This window comes from Mixophyes fleayi, chromosome 3 (assembly GCF_038048845.1).
Source record: "Mixophyes fleayi isolate aMixFle1 chromosome 3, aMixFle1.hap1, whole genome shotgun sequence".
NCBI lineage: Eukaryota > Metazoa > Chordata > Amphibia > Anura > Limnodynastidae > Mixophyes > Mixophyes fleayi.
Window position 1 is genome coordinate 197,859,422 of NC_134404.1, and position 8,356 is coordinate 197,867,777.

An 8,356-nucleotide genomic window follows, 5' to 3' on the forward strand; every position below is an offset into this window, starting at 1 on the left:
TTTTATTTTTTAATGTAGAATGGTCATGTTTTTAAAATGTTTTAATTAAATGTTATATGTTTCCATTTTAGTGACATTTTCTGATCTTTCAGTTCCCCTGAGCAAGCCAGCTCACAATTACACTGTCCCCCTTTATTTGTTAAAGCCCATTGATAACTGATTTTTGGCTATAAAAACATCAGCCTTATCACAGCAATAAAAAAATCTGCCTTATCACCATGATTGTGGCTTTCTTGATTAATAGGCCTCTGTGATGATATAGTATACCATGACCTGACACTTTTCTATTGTATTTGTATGACCACACAGATCCTACTCACAGCTATACATTTTTATTTCAGCTTATTTCCTGAAAATTCCGGTACTGTTACAATGGTACAATGGCAGCAATTTATCACTACCTTCTAGAAGATGTCATCTACTGCCATTCAAAGAAGGATTACCTTATTTCTCCTTATCCAAGCAGACAGAATAACTGGTGATAAGGAAGATAAGAATCTGTATGTTTCTGAATAAGATTTATGGAAAAGTGTTACAGTAGAGACGATATTTTGTAGATAAGGATACATCCAAATCATCAGCACATAGATCTGTGGTTTGATGAATGGGACAGTTTCAAGATGGTTAGATATGCTTATAGTTTTACACATTTGCAGTGTGCTTATACCAGAGGGTGGTGATGCAATACCCTTCACAATTTTACCAACCATAAAAAAAAAAAGTTCTGATCAGCAAGCCAATTCATGTGTACCCAGTAAACACATTTCACACAATTTACATTTAGATCTGTGCTCTTCATCTGTTATAGCCATTGGCTGAAAAGATAGTGACGCTCCATAGAGATCTATGGACACTGTCGGTCATGAGTGCACACACACTGTAGAGTTGGAGCGCCATTGTTTCATCGTTGAACGAGAATTTTAGTTCACTTTAAAAATAAAAGGAAATTATATGATGAGTTTTGGGATGATAATTGTTCTTCGCTGCAGTGTACACACTAATGCGATATCGGGCCAAACCCTCGTTTATTGTGTGACTGGCCCGATAGTCGGCTGAAAACCCAGTAGTGTGTAACTAGCCTTGCTGTCACACAGATTTGCTGTCACCCAGATTTACTGTCCCCAGTGGCGGATCCAGGGGGGGGCGATCGGGGCATTCGCCCCCCCTAACAGCAAAAAGCTAGGTCCCAGCCGCCGAGCAAAACGGGAGGGGCGGGGCTAAGCGCGAGCGGGGGGCGGGGCTAAATGTGGGCCGGCCAATCAGAGTGGCCCCAGTTGGCACTCAAAACAGGAGGGGGTGGGGCCAATAGCGGGCGAAAGGCGGGGTTTAACGCAGGCCAGCCAATCAGAGTAAAGGAGGGGCGTGATTATGAAAAATCGCCCCCCCTAAACATAAAGTCTAGGTCCGCCCCTGACTGTCCCCACACATTCAGTCCCTCTTTCAATCCTGCAGCTTCCATATACATAATATCTCCAGCATCAGGCTCATTCTCACCCTGGATGCAGCTTAAACTCTCATTCACTCACTCATTATCTCTTGCATTGATTACTGTAACATTATGCTGTCTGGCATTCCTTTCTCCAGTCTTTCCCCACTTCAATCTGTCCTCAACGTTGATGCCTGATTCATTTTCCTCTCTTGCTGGTCTACCTCTCCAACCTTTCTGTGCCAGTAGCTACACTGGCTTCCTATCAACTTCAGAATCCAATTCAAACTCCTTACTCTCACAAACAAAGCCCTCAACCACTCCTCTTTCCTTACATATCCAAACTCATTTCCACACATACTTCCCCTTGCCCACTCCGCTCTACCAATGATCGCTGTCTAACCTCCTCACTGATTTACTCTTCCAGCTGCTGCCTTAGGATTTATCCTGCACAGCTCTCATCCTGAGAAACCTATTTGCCATGTACAACAGCGGTACAAGTACCAATACTGTCCTACTATTTCTTTCGCCATCTGAGGATGGCAGTAGCAGGGGATATTAATAGAAAAAAATGTCTTATTTATTTAAATATGTTCTGTTCTGATATGTGCCAATATATTTCATTATATTTATTTTTGTATATTATTTATATTTAATTATTTTACATTTTTTGCAGTGACATTCAGGACTGCTAGCCAGTATCGCCGGGGAGTTGAGTATCACTCATCTACCCTCCAACATTTTCTTACTAAATTGTGATGACAGGAGCTTTTATCACTGTAATAAGCGACAATAGAAAACTAGTCCTTTCGCCACTTGATACTAAATAGACTCCAAAATGTTGTTTGAGCAAACATTGCTGTGTTTGTAACAGAAGGTTTTGTCATGTGCATTATAAAGTGTATGTGTGTGAGTGGAAACATATCTCTCAAATTTACCAAATTTGGCAGGACTGTCATATTGAGATGCTGACATGGGCTTATTAGTCAATTTAAAAAGTGTGATTTGCCAACAATGTGTTACATATATCAGAGCTTTACCTAATTTTATTATTATCGCAGATTTGTAAGGTGCCACAGTGCTCCGCAGCGCCATACAGTAGAGAAGACAAGGACATACATCAAACAGGACATACGTAAAACAAAAACAGACAAGGCAGACAAAATAAATGGAGACATGAAAATAAAGGGTTTTACATATGCACTACTTGTAAAAACCCATTGAAATAAATGGGCCCATTAATGATTGTTTTTACTACAATTCAAGAGAATAAATTATTTTTGATGAAGGATCATAACAGGGAGTTTTTTTGTACTTACCATCATCACCAGCCTATCAAAACAGCCAAGTTGGGAAATTGCTTGTGATTTGCTGGCAGTAAAGGTCAGTCCGCTATAGTAGTAGGCAACGCTAGAGAATGGTTGTGTAGTTATTTTCTAGATTTTTTTTCTATTCAACTATGACAGATGAAGACACAGGCAAGAAGAAAAGAAGATTATTTCCAAATGGACAATAACAGATCAAGAACAAAGATTTTATTTTATATTTCATAAAGTAGTAAATAGAGATGAGCGGTTCAGATTCTGAAAAATCCGACAGATCTGAGATTTTTAGATTAGAGTACAAACAAAACACAACTCGATTCTTCGCTCCAAAATCACATCTGAAAACGAGGCACGATGTCATTTCCGGGAGAAAGATTCCATAGCTTTGGATCGATATCTTCTACAAATATAGCCCTCCGCTCTGCTCTCATCTGCCATTTTAGAACAGACAGCAAGTGGGGATGAAGGTGGTTTGCAGGCTGTGCTCTTAAAATAGTGTGTAGAGAATGACTAGAGGGTTAGACATGGTGAAAACAGGAATTTTGAGTACTGGATACTGAGTATGTGTATAGTATAGTATCTTAAAAGAGGATTTGGGGACTCTTTTGTTCAATTTAAGTTTATTTTAAAATTGTGTCCCTGGTCTATTGTTCTTGGACCACTTGAGTGGCAAAAATTGGTGATTGTAGTAACTATGTCAAGTCTGATGTATTTTGTGAGGTTTAGAAAACTGATGATTTATAGGTTGCTTTGCCTTCAATAGATTTGGTGATTAGCAGACCTGTGAATCACTAAAAAATAGGGATTTTTTTAGTGTTTTCAAGTCCATAACTTTTTATATTTGTCAAATTCTTTTTCATAGGGCATTTCCTATATGTGTTATCAGTGAGTGATTAGTAGCAATTTTCATTATTATTTTTTTACTCTTATTGGGTATGTAGAAGTTTTGTTTTTACCGTTCCGTGCTATAAAACACAAAACAGAAGCGCAATACATAGTGTAGTATATACATAGTATCAATGGTAAAACACACACAGTATAGCAAGTTGCTGCATACCAAATATGTAATTAAAAGAAGATTATCTGATGCACAGGTTTCAAAAGAATGTAAGAGCTACTTTTCTACTTTGAGGTATTAATGGGCTAGATCCAGATTACAAGCTAAAAACTTCCTAAGATAGAAGGCAATATAGTGTAATATGTTCTTTTTAATACATCAAACTTGTGGTTGCCTACATAAATATACATACCATATATATTTTTTCCTTAGACATATATAATCAACTAGAATTACACTGTCAGTAAAGAATCACAGTTTACTTTAATAATTACTAAAACATAAAATTAAGCATTCAAATACCCATATACATCAGTCACACTGCATAATGAACAACACAATAGTATTGAAACTTGTCTGTACTCCTTATCAGCAGTGATATTCCAGTATGGGGACAAACTCTTGGCCAGGAAGAAGGTCCCATGCAAGCTGTAAGGAAGATGAATACCACATTCCAGGGAACATACTTACCAGTGGAATCACAGTGGTTCACAGCTGTGTGTGTAACCGACACCGCACACAACTCATGATAGTATTATGGTTAAACTCCAGCTGAAAGGAAGGGGTAGGAGGGAATCAAACTAGGACACTCTCCCTTCGAGTCCGAGTGGATCAAAATATAATATAACAGCTCCAATGGTAAGCGGAGTCGAAAGCTGGCAATAGTAGCCTGTAATTGATAAAAAAATGATGATTTTGCAAAAAATAGGTGGATGATTGAAAGAGAACAACTAGATAGTTGGCTCTGCACCCCTAACGCATTGCATTATGGAACATAACTTCATCAGAGGGAATATTCCCTCTGATGAAGTTATGTTCCAATTACAGGCTAGTATTGCCGGCTTTGTAATTTGTATATGTGTTTTTGATTGCATTGTAAAAAATCTGTACATTTGACGATTTGTGACCCACATTTTATTTATTTAGAGATACATATTTTTTAAGACAGACAGGTCTGTAGCGTTGTTTACGTATTTGGTTTTACTGTTTGTTTGCGGGTGGGTGCAGCCACCTTGGTTCTTGCAGCAGCTTATCCTCTGTCTTACATTATTATTCACATTTGGTATCATGATTTTATGCTTAGTTTAGTATCACATTACTCAAAGTAATTATACTGCATTGGCGCCATATCAGTGTTTCTTTTTGGTTTTTAGAGATCTTCACCTGTAGCAGCCTCATTTCCCGTAGAACTGGTTTGTTTGGAGGTTCTTGGATGCCCCCAGGACTTAGCTTTATAGTAGTAGAAGCTTATCAGAACAAACCGTAGTGCCAGTTAGCTATAAGCCGGAATACTGGAGGCGGTAACCAGGGACAGTCCAGAGGTTGTGGGTCAGATGCAAGCAGGGTAGCAGAGGGACAGGCAAAAGATCAGAGCAAGTAGCAAACAAGGGTAATCCAGAAACAGGCTCAAGGGGCACAGGAGTTCAAGCAGAGTCTAGAAACAAGCCAGGAGTCTCAACAGAGATCAAACAGAAGATCAGCAGAGTAACTACAGAGCAGGTCCACAATCCACAGCATGAACGCTATAACTCTGCCTTAAATGCCAGATCTGGTCAATCAGAGAACAGGGGCACTGACACTGTATTTAAGCCACCAAAGTGACTAATTAATTAGTCTAATTTGCGCACCAGCCCGGTTGCTACCTAATACAGGGATGCTGCGGTAACTGCAAAGCATTCCAGCCATTGCCTTATTGACGGCTGGGATGGAAGGGGAAGTGATGTCTCAGTCGTCATGGTGATGGCCGGGATGCGGCCAGGCAGTAAACACTGAGTCACGGTGGTTCGAGCACTATCCTTTTACAAAAATTAAGGGCTATGAGCAGAGAGAGAGGGAGGACAGACTGTTACAGAACGGGGCTCTCGGGTGGCGTAAAATAAGGTCCCCATTATTGCACTGGTAGGCGTGATAGTGAGGACATTTTAAAAGGCAATAGAACCTTTCTTGAGCCTTAAAAAGTCAGATGGTCAAAAACATTGCAGGGGCTTTCTTTCACAGCGATGTGCTCCCCACGAAGTTTGTGCCATCCTACTTGATGATGCTAGGGGGAGGGATATGTGACAAAGGGAAGGGTTTTCCACAGACCTCTAAGAGAGGAATCAGCTATCCAGCTGACAATCTGCAGGTAAAATGCTGCAGACCGAGTTACAGACATGTATAGCAGTACACCTGGGTTCAGAGATATACAGGTCTGAGACATATGTGACAAAGTAAAAGTATAAAGTGTGATTTAACTTACATGCTTTGAAATTGTCTTCCACATTTGCAGCAGGATGACGGAGTGTGTCTGCAGAGAGGTAATTACAGAACACCTGTGGGAAACTACTTTGTGAAGGCAAAGGGAGGAGTGTCACCTGTCCATCAAGTCAAGGCTGTGGGAGGAGTCTCAACTTTAAAAGACTGTATTGTACACTTGTGCATTTGAACCAATGCCATCTAGTGGCCGGTGACCAGAGAGGGAAACTTGGACTAGCCAGAATTAGGTTGCCTGGTGTCTTCCTTACAATGCATATGGTGTTTATTGTGGTGAACAATAAAACTGTTCATTTTAAGCAAGATGTTGTCAATGTGTATGATCAAGAGGGTGCCCGTGCCATAATATATAACACGGGAATGAGTTCTGCTCAGGTTTTACTGGCCCGCTATGCATATGACAGTGAAAAGATATTGCCGGTCTTGTCCCATTTGTCAGAGAACCTGTCCCAAACCCATATATAGGACACCTCTTATACCTGTAGTTCAAGTCCCCTTTAAATGTATATGTGTGGATCTTGTGGACTCATGTGCACTGATACAGATTAGTGGTGCTTGATTATGCAATCTGATATCCAGAGGCATTTTCCCTGCCTCTATAAGGGGAACTGCCCTTGAATATAAGGTCCATAGCTAAAGAGCTTATGTTGATTCTTACATGTTTGAAAATTCCCAAGGAAATTCTCACTGACCAGGACATGTCCAAGCTGATGAAGGACATGTGTCAGCTGTTCGGGAGGACGGCTCTTCACACCTCCGTGTACCATCCACAAATGGACGGCTTGGTGGATTGCTTTAACTGCACATTAATAGATATGATGAGAAAACCCATAGAGCAAGAGAAAAAATATTGGGACAATCTAACCCTATATTTGTTGTTTGCCATCTGTGAGGTATCTCAACAGGGTTAAGTCCTTTTGCGTTATTGTTTGGGAGACATCCAAGGGATATCTTGGATATGTTGAAAGAAGAGTTGGAACAGCAAGGTCCCAGAGAGCCAAATTTGGTACAGTTTGTGGCCCAATGTATAAGTGGTTGAGATAGATAGGGTCTATTGTAAAACAACATGTAAAAGAAAATCAGGAATGGAAAAACAGGTTATGATAAAACTGCTGTAGTTCGATCTTTTGAGACTGGGGACATGGTACTGGTCCTTGTCCCAACCCAGGAAAGCACTCTGGCAAGGTATGAATGACGTCCTAGAAGCTGTCGGCCCTGTCAATTACAGGGTCCAGTAAAAGGAGGTAACAAATATACCACATCAATTTCTTTAACTATGGTTTGATCAGGGCACATTTCGGTTAGTGAGACCTGTCATTGAAAACACAGAAGTTCTCTTAGAGCCAGATTTATGTATTAGGCAAAAACAGCAGACTGAGGAAATTATATACAAGATATAGGATGTCATCTCTCTCATTTCTGGCTGCACTACTTTAATCGAACATGTCATTGTCACTCCACCAGGAGATGTAGTGAAGCAGAAGCCAGATGGGTTGACATGAGAAGGAATATTGAGAAGATGGTCCAGCTGGACGTGATTGAAGAATCCATGAGTGAGTGGAACAACCCTAATGTGCTTTTCCCAAAACCCAATGGAAATATTTGGTTCTTCAATGACTTTAGGCAGTTAAATAGCGTATGCCAGTTTGATGCCTATCCAATGCCATGGGTGGACGAATTGGTAGAAAATCTAACTGGTAGTAATTATTGGACTACTCTTAACAAGGGGGTATTGGCAAGTTCTGTTTACTTCCTCAGCCAAGTAAAAGGCAGTAAAAAACTGATCAAGATAGGGAAATAAATCAAAGTTAAGAACTTTCCTAGGCTAGTAGTTAGTTACTACAGATGATTATGTCACCACTAGAGCTGCTTTACTTTCAGACATGTTAAAGAAAAGTTGTCCAGGTAGATTAGCCTGTCTGACTCTGCAAAAGCTGCTTGATCAGACATTTTCTTAGTCCTCTGTTCCACTCCAATACTACAAGCACCTGACTTTACCTGTAGGGTCTTCCTCCAAACCAATGCTTCTGGTGTGAGCTTAGGCACCCATTGAGAAGAAATGCCTTGCCATAAAACGGGCCACAGAAGCTCTGTGCTATTATCTTTTAGGCAGAAATTCTCATTAATAACAGATCATGCTCCATTGTGGTGGATGCAGAACAACCTGGAGGAAAATGCCAAGGTAACTCACCAGTTCTTGGCACTTTCAGAATTACAATAGCGCATAGAGTGGGGATTTTGCACAAAAAAATGCAGATGCATTGTAATGAAAATCTGTGCTCCGTGTGAAGTCCT

General features: G+C 40.3%; 1 long non-coding RNA gene across 1 annotated transcript; it reads left to right on the forward strand.

Annotated features, from left to right (window-relative positions):
• The first annotated feature begins 387 nt into the window (after nucleotides 1-387).
• LOC142142849 (uncharacterized) lies at nucleotides 388-6,265 on the forward strand. Its single transcript, XR_012689354.1, has 3 exons — nucleotides 388-500; nucleotides 2,103-2,142; nucleotides 6,081-6,265. It is a non-coding gene; the product is annotated as an uncharacterized LOC142142849 (long non-coding RNA).
• Nucleotides 6,266-8,356: the final 2,091 nt, after the last annotated feature.